Source organism: Aquarana catesbeiana, linkage group LG01, assembly GCF_042186555.1.
Source record: "Aquarana catesbeiana isolate 2022-GZ linkage group LG01, ASM4218655v1, whole genome shotgun sequence".
NCBI classification, from domain to species: Eukaryota; Metazoa; Chordata; class Amphibia; order Anura; family Ranidae; genus Aquarana; species Aquarana catesbeiana.
The window spans coordinates 591,018,359-591,036,813 of record NC_133324.1 but is presented as its reverse complement, the minus strand read 5'-3'; the positions used below and the strand labels follow the sequence as shown (position 1 = coordinate 591,036,813).

At 42.6% G+C, this 18,455-nt stretch overlaps 1 protein-coding gene across 2 annotated transcripts in view; it reads right to left on the bottom strand.

The window, feature by feature from the left end:
* CSGALNACT1 (chondroitin sulfate N-acetylgalactosaminyltransferase 1) overlaps positions 1 to 18,455 on the bottom strand; it is a 537,378-nt gene that overhangs the window by 30,997 nt on the left and 487,926 nt on the right. The gene's annotated exons all lie outside the window — the stretch shown is intronic.

The window sequence follows — 18,455 nt, the reverse complement described above, 5'->3', positions numbered from 1 at the left end:
GACGATCGATTCAAAATACTTGAGGTAGGTGACTTGTTGGTTTTGAGTTGCTTTTTGGTAGCAGACAAACGAATTAAAAAGGGCCATGTGAAAAAGGTGAAAGGCAACTTTCTTGTACCAGTAACGGGACTTTCTGTTTGATAAGTAGGGCTGTAGCATCTGATCGTTTAAATCCACCCCCCCCATATACATATTGTAGTCGTGGACACATTCGGGCTTTACAATGGGGCCGCGTCTTCTTTGGATCTCCACCACGGTGTCATTGTGGATGGTAGAGAGCATGTGAACATCTTTCTTGTCCCTCCACTTCATGGCCAACACCTCCTCGTTCCTCATGAATGCCGATTCTCCCTTTCTTAATTTTTTTGCTAGCAGATTTTGTGGGAATCCCTTACGGTTTTTTTTTTAAGGTACCACAGGCCGGGGTTTTTTTATTATAAAGGTGACGAAAAAGGGGCAGGCTGGTATAGTAGTTGTCGACATATAAATGGTATCCTTTGTCGAATAGGGGGTATGCCAGCTCCCAGACAATTTTTCCACTGGTTCCAATATATGTGGGGCAATCATGGGGCTGGAGCTGGGAATCTTTGCCTTCGTAGATCCGGAATGTGAAGACATATCCAGTGGCTCGATCGCATAATTTATTTAACTTCACCCCATACCTGGATCTCTTGCTTGGTATATACTGCTTGAAGTGCAGTCGGCCAGTGAAATGTATGAGGGACTCGTCTCCACACAAATTTTTTGGTCTGGGATGAAAACTTCTCTGAATCGCTGGGAAAAGGAATTGATTAGGGGGCGTATCTGGAACAATTTGTCATGGTTGGGATGATCTCGGGGAGGGCACTGGGAATTGTCACTGAAGTGGAGAAAACGCATAATCATGTCGTATCTTGTCCTGGACATGACAGCGGAATATATGGGCATGTGTTGGATGGGGTGGGTGGACCAATATGCATGGGCTTCATTCTTTTTTGTAAGCCCCATATTAAAAGTTAGGCCCAAAAACATTTTAAATTCATCCAGTGTGACACATCGCCACTGGAACATGTGGGCGTAGGAAGAATTGGGGTTGGCAGCAATAAATTGGGATGCATATAAATTAGTTTGATCCACCATATTCTGCAGAAAATCTTGGGGGAAAAATAAAGAAAAATAATCAAATTCAGAAAAATTCGTAGTGTCGGGCTGCATACCTGGCTGTGCGGTGAAAGGGGGGATGATAGCAGGTCCTGAGTTGGCAGGCAACCATAAGGGGTTTGCCAGGGCATCGGGAAGGTAGGACTGGGGCTGGGTTCTTCGGGTTGGGCGGGTAATTCCAGTGCTTGTACTGGGCTCCTCTTCCTCTTCCTGGGGTCTGGCGCTGCTGGTGGTAATTCCAGTGCTTGTACTGGGCTCCTCTTCCTCTTCCTGGGGTCTGCGCTGCTGGTGGTGTACAGATCTCCTGATCTTGGTCCTGATCTTGGTCCTGATCTCAATCTTTTGGGAGGGACGGTTTCCTCCGCGGACTCGGACTCTGATCCACTATCCTCCACTGGCTCGTATTCCGAACCAGATGATGTGAGCTCCCCGCTGCTCCCATCATCCGACATGGCAAGAATCTCATATGCCTCCTCAGGTGTGTAAACCCTTTGTGACATTATGGCAATTCTTATTGGCGGGCCTGTGTGGTGGTACAGATGGCGGTATGGGTGGTGGTACTGATGGAGGTACGGGTGGTGGTGGTGGTGGTGGCGGTACCGGTGGCGGTACGGGTGGTGGTGGTACCGATGGCGGTACAGGTGGTGGTGGCGGTACAGGTGGTGATTGTGGTACCGGTGGCGGTACAGGTGGTGGTGGCAGTACCGGTGGCGGTACGGTGGTGGTGGTACCGATGGCGGTACAGGTGGTGGTGGCGGTACAGGTGGCGGTACAGGTGGTGGTGGTACCAATGGCGGTACAGGTGGTGGTGGTACCAATGGCGGTACGGGTGGTGGTGGCGGTACAGGTGGTGATGGCGGTACAGGTGGCGGTATGGGTGGTGGTGGCACCAATGGCGGTACTGACGGTGGTACGGGTGGTGGTGGTACCGATGGCGGCACTAGTGGCGATACTGGTAGCGGCCTGTGTGGCAGTATAGATGGTGGGCCTGATGGAGGTACTAGTGGCGTTACTGGTGGTGGTACCGATGGCGGTACTGGTAGCCTATGTGGCGGTACCGATGGCGGTACTGGTAGCCTGTGTGGCGGTACCGATGGCGGTGGGCCTGTGACAGATGGGCTGGTTGACAGATGGGCTGAATGACAGATGGGCTGATTGACAGATGGGCTGATTGACAGATGGGCTGATTGGCTGGGCTGTGTGACAGGTCCTCTTTATTGGGGGGGCCGTGTTGTGCACAGTACAGAACAATACAGTTATATCAAACAGACACTGTTTCACTCACTGATCCCTGCTCTCTCCTCTCACGATCGGTGTGTGAGGAGAGAGCAGGGATCAGATAGTAACAGCAACTTTTTTGTTTACATTTGTGACAGGCTGTGATTGGACACAGCCGGTCACCTGGTAAACAGCCAATTTCATTGGCTGTTTACCAATCGGGGAAGCGCTGTGTCCAAGGGACACTCGCCTTCCTCGATCACTACACTGGATGCACTGGATACACTGGAGTTTATTGTGACAGGTGATCGGCTGTGACTTTGACACAGCCGATCACGGGGTAAACAGCCAATAGAATTGGCTGTTTACCTAGATCGGGGAAGCGCTGTGTCCGAGGGACACGCGCCGCTGCTGATCGCCGCGCTGCACGCTCCCGCGGGCACGCGCCGGCATGTTATCCTGCTGGACATCATATGACGCCCAGTCAGGATAACGCAACCACTTCCCGAACGTCAATATGCTATTGACCGGGCGGGAAGTGGTTAAAATTGTAAAAAAAAAAAAAAAACTGCAAAAACGCATCAAAAACGCACCAAAAACGCTGTAAAAACGCTGCAAAAACGCTGCTCAAAAACGTGGCAAGCATGAAAAAAAAAACTCCAAAAACGCTCAAAAGCAACATGCATAGGTGTGAATCGAGCCTTAGGCCTGATTCACACCTATGCATTTTTAGTGCTTTTTGCATTTTGCAGATTTGCACTACAGAACGTGTTGCATAGGAAACCATGTTAAATGGACTGTAGTGCAAATCTGCAAAATGCAAAAAGCACTAAAAATGCATAGGTGTGAATCAAGCTTTAGGTCTGATTCACACTTGTGCAGGTTGCAGTTTGCATATTGCAGGTGCATTTTGCGTTTTTCAATACACATCTTTACACCATTGAAGTCTATGGAACCAAAAAACAGAAAAAAACCCCGACTCTTTCCATAAAATGCACAGATGTGAACTACATTCAAAGGAAACCATGTTAAATGGACTGTAGTGTGTTTCTGCAAAACTGAAAATGCACCAAAAAATGCATAGGTGTGAACCAGACCTTACTAACACTAAGGTTTCCTATATCAGTATTTCTATGCTTCTAAATTGTTGCCAAAAGGCATGTAAATGGTTACTAGCAGACTTTATAAGGTTTTACAATAAATGTATAACATTACTGCTTCTTGCTGCATGAGAAAAATCTACACCATTTATCACTCCGTGGCCCCTGAACAAATAAAAGAAAACACTCTTTTGAGTTTGCTTTAAAATGGCAATTAAGAAGCGATTTTAAACCAAGTAAGCCTTCATTCATATATTTTAAAGTTCTTTGTGAGCTTCCGATGGTTTTGTATAACCTGGCTTTGAGGAATTAACAAAATAAATGTTCTTCTTCTTGAAGTACATACAGAAATCTCTTTCTAAACAGCACATTTTAATTTCAAACACAAAGAAATGAGCTCAGATATTAAACAACTGCTCTGAGAACAATAGAATCACAGTTATAGAAGGGTACTGTCATGCATATTAAAACTATATTGCAGTTTCACTAGTTTGTCAGCTTATACATTAAACTTTTAATGTGCAGGATAACTTCATACAGGAGTCAAATCACAAAATGTAGTTTAACCACTTGCTTACTGGGCACTTAAACCCCCCTCCTGTCCAGACCAATTTTCAGCTTTCAGCGCTGTCGCACTTTGAATGACAATTGCGCGGTCATACAACACGGTACCCAAATGAAATTTTTATAATTTTTTTCCCACAAATAGAGCTTTCTTTTGATGGTATTTGATCACCTCTATGGTTTTTATTTTTTGTTAAAAAAATTGAAAAAGACAGAATTTAAAAAAAAAATTATTTTTTTTTATATTTTGTTATCAATTTTTGCAAACAGTTAATTTTTCTCCTTCGTTGATGTACGCTGATGAGGTGGCACTGATGGGCACCGATAGGTGGCAGTGATGGGCACTGATGGGTGGCGGTTATGGGCACTGATGGGTGGCAGTGTTGGGCACTGATTGGGCACTGATTGATGGCAGCACTGCTAGGTGGCACTAATAGGTGGCACTTGTGGGCATTGATAGGTGGCACTTGTGGGCATTGATAGGTGGCACTTGTGGGCTTTAATAGGTGGCACTTGTGGGCACTGTGGGCACTGGCAGATGGCACTTGGAGGCACAGATGAGGCATCTGTGCCTCCTTCCTCTTCGGGACCGATGTCCCTTTGACATAAACCGGTGATCGGCTTTTTTTTCCTCCTCACGCTGTTAGCGTGAGGAGAAAACGAAACCGATCGCCGAGCTTTTGTTTACATCATGTGACCAGCTGTCATTGGCTGACAGCTGATCACATGGTAAGGGGCCGGGACCGGCCCCTTACTCGGATCTGTGATCATCCGAGTCTCCGTGACTCGGTGATCACAGCGCGCACACCGCGCGCCCTGCAGGGTGCGCGCGGTGCGCGTGCATAGGGGAGGACGTCATATGACGTCTTCCCGGAGATTGAGGTCCGCGCTGTAGCCGTCATTCGGCTATGGCCCGGACCTCAATGCAATGTTGACATCTATCATCTTGATGACTTGCTGTGGTCTCTGGGTAGATATTGTAAAACATATCTTCTACAATTTTGCCATATCACACAGGCAGAGTATAGGGGTTGATTTACTACAACTGGGGAGTGCAAAATCTGGTAGAATCAGCGTAATTGAACAATCTGAAGTTAGAAGCTGATTGGCTACCATGCAGAGCTGCACCAAATTTTGCACTCCAGTTTTAGTAAATCAACCCCATAGAGAGCTCACTCATTCACACACTTGTAATGAAGTATGTCCCACGTTCTTCACTGCTGGATGGCAGTCCTCCTCCAGTCTCTGAACTTTCGGCACTGCAATGATTAATAGCTTTGGGTTTTCAGGCAGGACAGCAGTACAGATGGTCTGACGGGGACATGCCCCCTCCTTCGACCTCCTCTATTAAAAAAAGTTCTTTCATAGAATACACTGACTGTAACACAATTGGGGGAATTCACGGACAAGTACTTGAATTGGTCCAAGTCTGCACTGGAAGTCTGTCTCCATCCACTGCACTCATCATATAGACAGGCATTTGGCTGAGGAGTTTTACACTAAGGGTGGAAAGAGCCTGATGGGGAACTGAGAGACTAGTTCCCAATCAGGTCTGCTCCATTGTTGATTGACAGCGTATGGGGAGTGGGTGGATCTATAGCTAATTTTGTGTCCAACAGCAGCTTTCAAATTCACTCACTGATATGTGTTGTCACTCAAAAGTCACTCGAGGGGGGGTAGGGAGCTTGATGAGGAACTGAGAGACCAGTGACAAGTCATTCCCCAAATATTTTCCCAAATTTGGGTAATGACATCAGCTGTATCACTGGCCTTTTTGCTTACATTTAACTTTCAGCTGGGCAATCTCAGCTAAATGGGGTCGGGAAAACAGCACAGTGGGGGAAGCTGTACCATACATAACAGATTCCCAGCACAGATACTGCCCATTCTGAGTACTGGTGTACCTTTGTATGCCAGATGAGAGTTGGTCTTAATTGCCACCAGTTCTCTAACTGGCAGTAATTCTGTAAGAAGTTGTTGCTGCCATAGCGATAGATTCTTAAAGTGGCAGCAGTAAGAACTACCTGAATTTACGTGACGGTAATGTTACCAACACTGGTGCCAATGTTTACCTGAGTTAGGCATAGGAGGTTCTTAAAAGAACTACCATCAGAAAACTGTTGTTAGGGTCGTTTTGAATTCCCTTGAATCTGTGAATGAGGAAGAGAATCCCGTTACTGGTCAAACTCACCCACATGTGACACAATCTATAAAATAACTTTTACTGCCTGTACTGCTGTTCTGTTTGAAGACCCAAAGCTGTTAAACAGTTCAGGGACAGGAAGAAGACAGGCATCCTGCAGTGAAGATTTCGCCAGCATCCAGCTGCCTGCACAGTATCGGATATACTTCATTACAAGTAGTTGATGTGACTAAAGCTGTAAGGTTTTTTTTTTTTAACTTTAGTTTTAAATTCTACCTCTCCTAATTATATAATATATTGCATTGCAAAAACTATTCTAATTCAGTCTAACTACATGTACCTACATCCAGCCAATCAAAAGTTTATGGTCCACCATCAATTTCTGTAGTAACAAAGATGTCTTAAGAAGAAAGGTGAATATCCTCCCTGTAATTAAGTGCCCAGATGACAGAAACCGGATAAACTGAAGAACTGTTTATAAGCAACCATCATATTGACTTTTGTTCATTTAAATATACTGCGGTATGTATAGAATAGTTAAGCTTAAAGTCTACCTTTCAGCACAGTTAAATGAACACTAGAGAGCCCTTAACACTTTTTCCAAATCAGAATGGTCGAACAAACTCAGTCATATTATCTGCATGAAGGAGCTTGTGGCTGCTTTTTAATATAAAATGGAGTTTGACTCTTTTTCTGGCATGCTTGACTGAGTCTCTTTAAAAGAAATCTGTCAGGTCCAACAAAATGTCTAAACAAATAACCGTTAAACACAGACCCTTTATGTGTTGGTAAGTACTTATGTTAGTCTCCAGGTACATTTTTGTGCATTAGAAATAGGGTGGGGGCTAGAACTTGCGCCTGAACCGTACACAAGACATCAAATTCTGCACACAGCACTAAGCCCTACCCCTGCTAGAACTAATCTCTGTCCTAGTTATTTAATAGTCCATTGCCAGAGACGTTATTGACCACCAGGGTACAGGCTATGGACTACTGGAGGTAAGCAAAGCCTAAGGGTCGGTTCACACATGGGCAACACGACTTTAGCGCGACTTTGTACCGCGACTTCAACGCGGCTTCAGCGCGACTTTAGCGCGACTTCAGCGCGACTTCGGCAAATTACGAGGCGACTTGAAGTCGCCTCCATGACAGGCGACTTCGCCTGTGGCCAATCACCTCTCTGGGAGGGAGGGGGGAGGGAGGGGTTTTCTCTGCAAAGTCGCTTGAGAGATCCGACTTGCAGGCGACTTACATTGAGTTGAATGGGTACAAGTCGCCTACAAGTCGGATAGAAGTAGTACAGGAACCTTTTTTGAAGTCGGAGCGACTTCAGTAGTGTCAGTTAAGACGGTTCAATTCACTACAATTGTAATCTAAATGCAAAGCGACTTGGGGCGACTTGGGGCGACTTGAGGGCGTACAAGTCGGATCCCAAGTCGCCCCAGTGTGAACCGAGCCTAAAGCTACAGTTGAATTTTTTCTTCAAACTTAAAGTGGTTCTAAAGGCAGAAGGATTTTTACTGCATTTTAATGCATTCTATGCGGTATGGATACGGTATGGATGTTTAAAAGATGTTTTAAATGGTTATGCTGTAATTACACTCCACACTGGTAAAATACTGGTAAAATATGTGGCAGAGATGACAAACCCCTACACTATCTCCTGAACTCCTCTACATGATGATGTCAATATTGTGCTCAGCAATTACTATTAAACACATTCACAAAGTACTGTGTTGTTGATGCTTGCTGAAGAAGTAATGTTTCCCTTGGGTATTATTAGTAGGAAATGTGCCTAATGAATGCAGAGTTGATGGAACGCTTGTACTTTTTGAAGTTGGCACTTTTGGTAACATCTGGACTTCATGATATACATTATGGGAGGAAGTAAACTATGTTTTCTGCCAGTTGTTATTTAAAGTGGAACTTCAGTCATTTTTTCATCTTTCTATCTATTCAATCTTCTGCCCTTGTTTTTATTTTGGATAGTAAAACTATTTTTTTACTGCCAGTAAATACCTTATACAGCCCACTTCCTTGTAGTTTCTTGTCTGGTAAAAAGCCTAGGCTTATGACATCATGCACAGCTCTATCTCTCTCTCTCTCTCTCTCTCTCTCTCTCTCTCTCTCTCACTCTCTCTTGTGAGAGTGTGCCAGGAAGGGATGGGGGATGAGTTATAAGAGGGCCAATGAGAGCTGCAGAGCTGGAGGTGTGCCTCTGTGTGTCTGTGTAAATCCAGGAAGTGAACAGGCAGCCGCTTCAGCTGCGCACAGTTAAAATAATTGCAGCCAGACTCAGTGGAGGGAGATTTCTGCAGCATATTTGGCAAGTACAGAATAACAGTATATATAAAATAATAGGCAAAGTGGTTGGAGGGAAGCTTCAGCTTGCGCTGTTGTTGATCGGCATGCGTTCCACCACTGTGGTGAGAGGAAACTGGAAGTGTCCGGAAGTGACTGGGATGCGCCTCGGCGTACGTTTCGTCTTACGTCATCCGGAAGCATCCAAAGAGGGACGGCTGCAACGTCCATCTGTCTGGAGATTCATGTTTATATTCCTCAGTGCCAGGTTAATGCACCTACCAATGTAAGCAGCCATTTGGCTTATGTTTTTATATATTTTTTAAATAAACGGTGTTACACTATGGTCCCGTTTTTATCTATTTTTTTAGATTGCTATCTCGGTGGAGAAACGACAAGGTTCCCAATCACATCTCCTTTGGTACACCAGCAGGACTGTTGATCCATGCTAACAGCTTAACCTGACTTTTTTTTAGCTAAAGAGGTCATGGTGGTCTGGTGAGTAGGCAATTCACTCACATCCCCCGGGTGAGCTACATGAAGTTTGCTACTGGTGCTGGTTTAAAGAATTGAAGTTGCACCAAAAAAGATTTATGGACTTTATTTTTGACGCAATAATTTGAATCACTGTCATTAATTAATTTCAACACTGGGTTGCCAGGATTTATGAATTGTATATCATATTAATAATTAGGACTATGCACTTTAAACTGTGTATGTCTAAGGATTGTTATAATTGAACACATACAGCTCCCCCTACTACTACACACCCCACATAATACAAAGACAGCACTCGTGCACTTTGAGGGAGCAGCTTAATTTTTTAAATGTCACTATTAAGCACATTTTGGTATACCATAGCGTGAGGTTTTCTCACTTTTACATTAAAGAATTCTTATGCAAGCCGCGATAAAGTCACGCAGTGGTGTCGGATTCAAATTGCACAACTCTGAAGCCGCAGCAGTGTGAACAAGGGCTTATACAGTAATCTTTTCTTTTAAACAAGAGCTTCCTGTAATCAAGATCAGTAACTGCTGCTCTCAATTCTTGTTCAGGGTGACTGGTCTTATATCTGTCTCCTTCTGTAGTTTTCAGCAGGCAGCCTGTAGTGGGTGGGGCCTGCTAAACCCCTCCCATGGCTCTGCTTTCTGCACAGGCTATGTGCAGCACAGTGATAATATCACCACTACTTTCACAAGGTAATAACTGGGTTTTCAAATGCATTAGGTGAGCACAAAGTAGATATCATTTGTGGCTTTTGAGGAATATATTTGAATTAAAGTTTTGTTCCCAGAGGAGTTTAAAAGTGACAGTTGGTAATATTCTTCATGCACTGCATAGCACGCCGTCGGTGTGTTGAAAAATATTATTCCCCCTATTTCTATTAAGGATGCACCGATATGCACCGCTGAAAATTATCGCCCGAAAATAGGGTTATCAGGGTTTTGCCGATAGATTTTGCCGCAATTTTTATAGGTTACGTGACTCAAAATCCTCATCAGCACGAGTGCGTTTTTGATGCGTTTTCAATGCATTTCAATGGAGAGGTGCGTTACACTGCCACGGACGCGCAACGGACCAGTGTAAAGACATACATAGAATTTAAAGGGATGCATTTATCTTGAGCTTTTCTTGCACTTTAATGCAAAAGCATTACAAAAACGGAGTTCAGATGGGTGTAGTTAATATCACTTGGAATTCTCTAAAAGTGTTCAAATAATATTTTGGGAAGAAAGAATGGACAATATGGACACTGTTGACATGGATAGATTGGACCATTACTTGTGTGTAAAGGTATGTTTAAGAAAACTGTAATGGTTTTGGATATTTTTTCTTTTATTAGGTTTTAAATAAACTAACGCTTTATCTTTACAAGAATATAAAGTTGTTACCTTATTCTTGAAACGGGCACCTATTTTTGGAAGGTACCTGCTCTATTTCTGCTCAGTTCGCCTAGGAGATCTGAGTGCAAATTGCCCCCCTGCCATACCTGCCTGCAACCTCCTAGGACAAGTCACAGATCCCAGGAGGTGGCATGTCTAATGAGAAAGTGCAGTGCTACTAACACATATGGGGAGTCAGTTTCCCACATTCAAGATGACGGGGATCCGAAAAGCAAAAAAAAAAAAACGATCTGGGTGAGGACAGAGTTGGATCCCTGGACTGGTAAGTGTCTGTTTATTCAAAGTCAGCAGCTACAGTGTTGGTAGCTGCTGACTTTAATTTTTTCCAGAACAAATTTCCTCTGTAAAAATACATTTTTAATACAAGGCGCACCTGTGATATTGATGTCAAAATGCATAACAGCTTGCTACAGAGAGAGCTGTTTACTTTCAGACTGTATCTCCTTAAGTGATTGTAAAGGCATTCTCTGCATTAAGATAAAAAGCCTTCTCTGTGCAGCAGCCCCCCTAATACTTACCTGAGGTGACTCTAGATCCAGCGAAGTTGCAGGATTGTCTCGGCTGCCTGGGACCCCCCCTCCTCACTGGCTGAGACAGCAGCTTGGTGCCATTGGCTCCCGCTGCTGTCGATCAAAGTCAGTCAGCCAATGAGGAGAGAAAGGCCGTGGCTCTGTGTCTGATGGACACAGGGAACTGTGGCTCGGGTCGGGTGCCCCCATAGCAAGCTGACTGCTGTGGGGACACTCAACAGGAAGGAGGGGCAAGGAGAGCCGAAGGGGGACCAGAGAAGAGGAGGATCCAGGCTTCTCTGCGCAAAACCACTGCACAGGGCAGGTAAGTATGACATGTTTGTTTTTTTAACTAAAAAAACGAGACTTTACAATCACTTTAATTGAAAGTCTGAGTCACTCCTCTCACTTATTCAGCTGTGTGTTTGTAATTTGAGCTTTTGATACTGGGTTCTGTAAACAACAGACTTTTTCCAGCAAGCCAGCTACAATTAGCCTGATAAACAAGCATAAAAGAACCTAAAGCACTATGCTGTGGCTGAGAAAAATAAACATGGAGCATTCATATGTAATATTTTCTATTAAAAAGAATAAAACAAAGTTTTTTTTAAAGTTTTGAACAAAATACAATAAGAAAACATTTTCCAAAAACAAGGTGCATATTTATAAAGCAGTGAAGTGTAACATTCACCAAACATTCTCTGCAGGTGAAGCAATCACTGTAATTTAAAGCAGATGCACTAGGAAAATGTATCTTCAGTGAATTCCACTTTTACTGCTTCATAAATATACACTTAAACCTTCCCTCATACACCAGGCATAACAGTACAAAGACTGAAAATATGCAAGGGGTACCAGTTGTGCAACATAGCAAAACCTTTGGCAAGTAAACAATTCTCGAATACTACACAGATTTCAACTTTGCATCCAGCTGCTTGTCTTGAAAACAGCCTTAAATCTGAAACGCTGCTAAATGCAAATTATATATAGTATATGGTGTATGGTTATTAACACCATCATATTTATGAAGCTATGTTTAAAAATGACAATCACATCGCTGAATTATTCTGGTAGAGGAACTTTGAAGGATATGAGACTAGCTCTTTCAAATATTAATCTGAATGACCTGGAATGCTGCCCATGAAGCTATCTGAATCAGTGTAAAATATAGCGTGCACGAATGAAAAGACGGCATATCCATTAGCTCCTGGAAATACATTTAGTCTTTCTAACCTTAAACACTCAATTCACATTAAATAATTAGTGTTACATCATTTACTGGATTGGCCCATTATGCATTCAATATTTTTGCTCTGTACCTCATACAATGCCAGACACATTAGGGTTGATTTACTAAAGGATTTGCGACTGTAAACTTAGCAAAGTATGTGCCGGGATTAGAAAAAGCTGTGTTCCCTTCAATGGTCCAATCACGAAAGATCACATTGGGGCAACAAAATATTATTCTTTTAAATTTGGAGCATTTAGATATTAGCAACATGTTTTATCTCTTCCCGCCTGCAATCTGTATATTATAACTGAAGTTTTGTTTTTTTCTAGTCATTTGTATTGGTGTGTATAACATTACCTGCAGGTGGCTGCTTCTGAAAAAAATGTGAGGAGCTGTCTTCCGGTACTATGATTGTTAAAAGAGAAGTGCGGGCTTTAAAAAAAAACCAAAATAACACTTATACTCACCTAAGTGGATGCAGCATCAGTACAATGCTGTATCTGTCCCCCCGCCAGCTCAATGAAAACCAATGAAAAGAGGTCTTTTGTCGCAAGGAGCAGCTTGCTCAGGCTCTCACTGAGAGGTTGAGTCAGCTGCCAGTTCATGCACCTGGGTGGATCTCGACATTAAAGTTGGAATCTCTCCAGAGCCTGGAATGTCTGTCTGTGTGACGTCATCCAACAGCAGCCCGTTGCCAGCTGAAAATGGAACACAGGAGCTTTGGCCCTTCTTCTCCTTTAACAGAAACTGCTGCTACTCACAATAGTTGCGCCAGCCACCCACCCCCTTCTGCCTTCTCCTTCATAAAACTGGTCTTACTATTATCATACTATGCATTGCTTTCTGTGAATGGGCAGATGCTGTAATTTAAAGTGGTTGTAAACCCACATAAAAAAAAAAGACCTGCAAGACAAAGGCATAATGAGCTAGTATGCATAGCATACTAGCTCATTATTTAATACTCACCAGAGATCGAAGCCCTCACTGAGGTGCCCATACACAGCACTGGCCGGGGACATTTCTCCACGGAGTTACTTCCAGGTATCGCGGCTGCGGCGCTGTGATTGGCCGGAGCCGCGATGATGTCACTCTCCGCGCATGCGCACGGGAGCCGCCAGTAACGGCACACTCACTGAAGCAAACGGCACGTATGTGCGATTGCTTCAGTGTGCATGTGCCGATGATGTTGGCACATGCAGATACAGAGGATATCTCCTAAACCGTGCAGGTTTAGGAGATATCCGGGGTAGCTACAGGTAAGCCTTATTATAGGCTTACCTGTAGCAAAAAGTGGATTGTAAGGGTTTACAAGCACTTTAACTCCTCCATTCACACAATTCAATACATTTTATGACAGCAGTAAGAGGAATTCTATGAATGGTGGAGAGGGCAGCAAGAGGCAGGCAACTGGTGTAACTATTGGCAGTAACAGTAACTTCTGTTAAACTCGACAGCACCAGAAGACAGTCACTTAGGGCAGCATCCAGTGGCTGTGAAGGAGCAAGCGCAGGAAGATTTTTTTTATCAGAAGCAGATACACAACAATACACATAACTAATGTGTTTGGTGCCCCCCCCCCCACAAAAAAAAAAATAATAATACCGTTACCTTGAACTTTGTCCTATGCTATGCTGAGGATAAACTAGTTTATATTCTTCCCACTGAGAACCAGCAGCCAACACTTTTCATGGCTGCTGGTTCTCAATCCAGACTGTTAATAACAACCAAGATTCCCAACTGTGAACCAGTTAGAAAGGTTCCCTATTAAGTGATTACGACATCAGCTCTGACATATTGAATACATGCAGGCTGGAGGCTCCATTGACAAGGATGAAAGCATTCACCCTGTAGATTAACACTGTCATATTGAGGCTGCAGTCTAAATCTGCAATCTGCAATGCCTCATTTTTGATAGTTTATTTGTTAAATGCAGTTTCATTATTAAAATAAAAATACATAAAATAAAATAAAAAAATAAAAAATAGAAAAATGTAAAAAAAAAAAAAATTATCACTTTAGCACCTTAGTTAGCCTATAATAGAATCAGGACAGTATATTTTATAATAAAATGGTTTACCAAATAAATAAAAAAATTATATCTTGAAAAATATGTATAAAAATGATTTAGGTATGCAAATTTGTCAAAAAGTTATTGTTACGTTAACCAACACATGCTGACACTGGTAAATTTGGCCTGGGAAACTAGGCATCATTAAAAGGTTACTCTGTTAGGCAGCTATAGAACATGAATTCTTGCAAAGAATGATTGTCATTAAGAATTAATCGGTACTCAACTTGGATTTATATATCATTCAATAGCACTTTATACATCATTCTGGATTGCAATAATGTTGCTTAATTTAGTTGAGCAAAGCAATGTATGGCACCGTTTTCTTCATGATGTCTGTAATATGGTAGGTACCTAATATACCTCAATAGTGACTACTGGAACTAAGAATAACTTAGTACTATGCCACTGACAGTAACTTGACAGTATTTTGGACCAGATTATGACAAGGGAACCAGCTGCCCACTGGATTCTCCATAGAAATTTAGGGTGAATGGACTGTAAAAAAAAAGAGAACTAGAAAATTCAGCTCACAGTAGGAATGAGGTGGGAGAGATCTCTCTGCCAGTGACACAAAGCGCAGCAAAAGCTGGGCCACCTTAAAGCGGTTGTAAAGCTTCTTTTTTTTTTTTTAAATAACAAACATGGTATACTTACCTCCTCTGTGCAAGGGTTTTGCACAGAGTGGGCCAGATCCTTCTCTTCTGGGGTCACCCTGCAGCGCTCCTCCCTGCATCAAGTGCCACCTTGAGGACCCACTTTCCAAGGGGGCACTCGTGCAGGTGTGCTCCCGAGTCCTGTTGCTGTGTCGATTGACACAGACAGCAGGACTCAGACCCACCCCCGGCTCCCGTGTCAGTGGACTTGATTGACAGCAGCGGGAGCCAATGGCTCCCGCTGCTATCAATCTGTCTAATGAGGACCTAAGACAGCGGCTGAAGCTGCTGGGCTTGTTCTTGTTGCTGGAAAGATGGGATTCAGGTAAGTAAAAGGGGGGCTCTGGGGGGCTGCTGCACTACAGAAGGTTTTTCATCTTAATGCATAGAATGCATTAAGGTGAAAAACCTTGAGGGTTTACAATCCCTTTAAGTTCATCCAATGGAAAAATTATCCAAAATAAAAAAAACAGTAAAAAGAAAATTACATAAAGGCAATAAAATTTTAGGTCTCTTAACAACTCCCATTGCCTCAACTTTTAGAAGCCCATATTACGACTATCCACAAAAAAATGACCCATCCCCATTAACAAATTACAGACCCATATGACTCAATGTAGACTTAAAATTATATGCAAACATTTCATAAAACTGATTGCTTCCTTTACTGCCCTCCCTGGTTTCATTGCATCAAGTGGGCTTTGTCTCTGGCAGGGAAGCTCGCGTTAATGCAATTAAGTCCTTGGAATGCTCATTACTGACTATCCTGCAATGCTAAACAAGGCTTCTTCCTGTCTATAGACTCTGAGAAGGTGTTTGACAGAGTGGCTTGGGACTTTATGGTGGCGGTTCTCACCTTTTTTGGCCTGGGTGCAAATGTGAGTTGAAGAACACTAGCTCAGTATACAACTCAACAGGTCAGAGTATAGGTCAATGGCCACCTGTCAAAGGCCTTCTCCATTAGTAATGGTACCAGGCAGGGCTACCCCTTTCCCCAATCCTGTTTGTCCTTATATTAGAATCATTGCTTCGCTGCATTTGTGCAAATAGCAACATCAAAGGAATGGAAATCTCTGGACAGGAATGCAAAACAGCCACTTATGCCGACGATATATTCCTATTCCTCACCAAACCTCTCATCACTCTTCCTAATCTCCCCTAAGAAATTAAGACATTTGGCATACTTTCAAACGCAAAATACCACTCTCTTCATATTACCCTATCTCAGGAGTTGATGCTACAGTGGCAAAACAACTTTCCGTTTACTTGGAAACTTGATGTGATTGCTTATTTGGGTATACAACTCCCTTCTATCCTCAATGACTTATATGCTTATAACTATTTAACCTTACTTATTTAAACATTACAGCAAGACATGAAACAATGGGACAAGCCACACTTCTCATGGTTTGAGAAAAGAGCAATAATAAAGATGAATGTACTGCCTGGGTTCTTATACATACTGCAAGCAGTTCCTATTTACATAACGAATGCATTCTTTGTTGTATTATGCAAAGCTTTCAATTCCTTCTTGTGGAAAACCAGAACCCAGAAAGTAAGTGTGTCACGCCTTTCTCTTCACAATTGAAAAGGGGGTATAGAACTTCCCAACATGAAACGTTACTTTAAAGCCTGTCAGTTAGGCGTATAAACTGGCACATATGCTCTACAACTAAAGACTGGATTACACTAGAACAGTCCTTTTCTCAAATACCTCTAGATATGCTCCCTTGAATTGCTTGCAGAGCCACCTAGTCAGACATGGTAAGTCACCCTTTTCTGTGGCCGGCGCTACATTGCTTATTGTCAAAAAAGACACCTGCTCTGAGGAGTGGGAAAGTGGGAAAGAAAATCGGGTTAGGTGCTTGTGGGAAAGTCAGGAGTCAAAAGAACGGGCGTCATCGGACCTGGTATTGAAGAGATAGCTAAGGTTAATAAAGCGAGCATAAGCAATGTAGCGCCAGCCACAGAAAAGGGTGACTTACCATGTCTGACTAGGTGGCTCTCGCTTTGTTAACCTCAGATATCTCTTCAATACCAGGTCCGATGACGCCTGTTCTTTTGACTCCTGACTTTGTTAGATAATGATTGTTGATGTTAAACCCAGTCCAGCTTTACATGTGCATGCTGCGCATACCACCCCCTCATTTACTTTTATTTTTTTTCTCCTTCTTCTCTCTCGTCCCTCTATTCACCATCCTTCCCTTTCATCTCTCCCGACTGCGATGTCTGGCACTGCCTTTTTTTCACCATTTAAGATTTACCATCTTCTGGACCTAACACCGCCCACCTTCTCTTTTCTCAGCTGACATCTCCCTGGGCAGACACCTATTCCCCAATGCACTGAAATTCTGGACAGGTTTACAGTCTATTGCCCTGTACACATGATAGGATTTTCCGATGGAAAATGTGTGATAGGACCTTGTTGTTGGAAATTCCGACCGTGTGTAAGCTCCATCACACATTTTCCATAGGAATTTCCGACACACAAAGTTTGAGAGATGGCTATAAAATTTTCCGACAACAAAATCCGTTGTCAGAAATTCCGATCGTGTGTACACAAGCTCACGCACAAAGTGCCACGCATGCTCAGAATAAATTAAGAAACGAAAGCTATTGGCTACTGCCTCGTTTATAGTACTGACAAACGGGTTTTTTACACCACCGCGTTCAGAACGATCGGATTTTGCGACAACTTTGTGTGACCATGTGTATGCAAGACAAGTTTGAGCCAACATCCGTTGGAAAAAATCCATGGATTTTGTTGTCGGAATGTCCGATCAATGTCCGACCATGTGTACGGGGCATTACTTTCAGATTATGGATGTATCCCTATTCCTATTTTCTTTTTTAAGTTTCTCTCCACATAATGTTAACTTTCATATATGCCATCTGAGTGTGTCGTTAACAATTACTGTAAGTTACCTGTCTAAGTAACTTGTAACTAGTTCAAAGATATTTTGTGTTGACTTGAGTTATTGTTTGCCTGCTTCTTTAAGCCTTACAATACCAGGGGTTGTCATATACTTGTATCTCTGAAATATCTAACAAAAACATTATGAAACAAAGATTTTACATCTCCCATAGAAAGCCCTAAAAAGGAAACCTAAAAATCATTTCCACTGTCAAGTTTAAAGTTACCTTGTAAATAGAGACTTTCTTCCACTTGCACCACACTATAAATATTACAATCTAATTACTTACAATGAACTATTGCTATAGCATTACACAACAGCATTTTTTCATTATCACTTGGTCATGGAAAAACAATGCAGCAACTTCACCTAGGTATACCCAGACAAACAATTAATAAAGTTTTGCCAAATGGTAAAAAGACACGAACCTTAAATTGTTTTTCTAATACTGTTTGAAACTGGTCAACATAATGATACCTTAAAGGTCCTTATAGTTATCCATTTAAATATACCTTCTACTGAAGTCCTCAAATCCCAAATCATTGCAAATGTTAAAGAGATGTACCCGTTCTTCCAAAATCATTTTTCCTACTTTAGCCAGGGCAATGGCCAATGAGGCACTGGTATACCTTCATAGAAAGTAGATTTCCCAGTTTTATAATGATATAATTTGTATTTCATTGCTGGCAGTTCAGAAAATGAATAC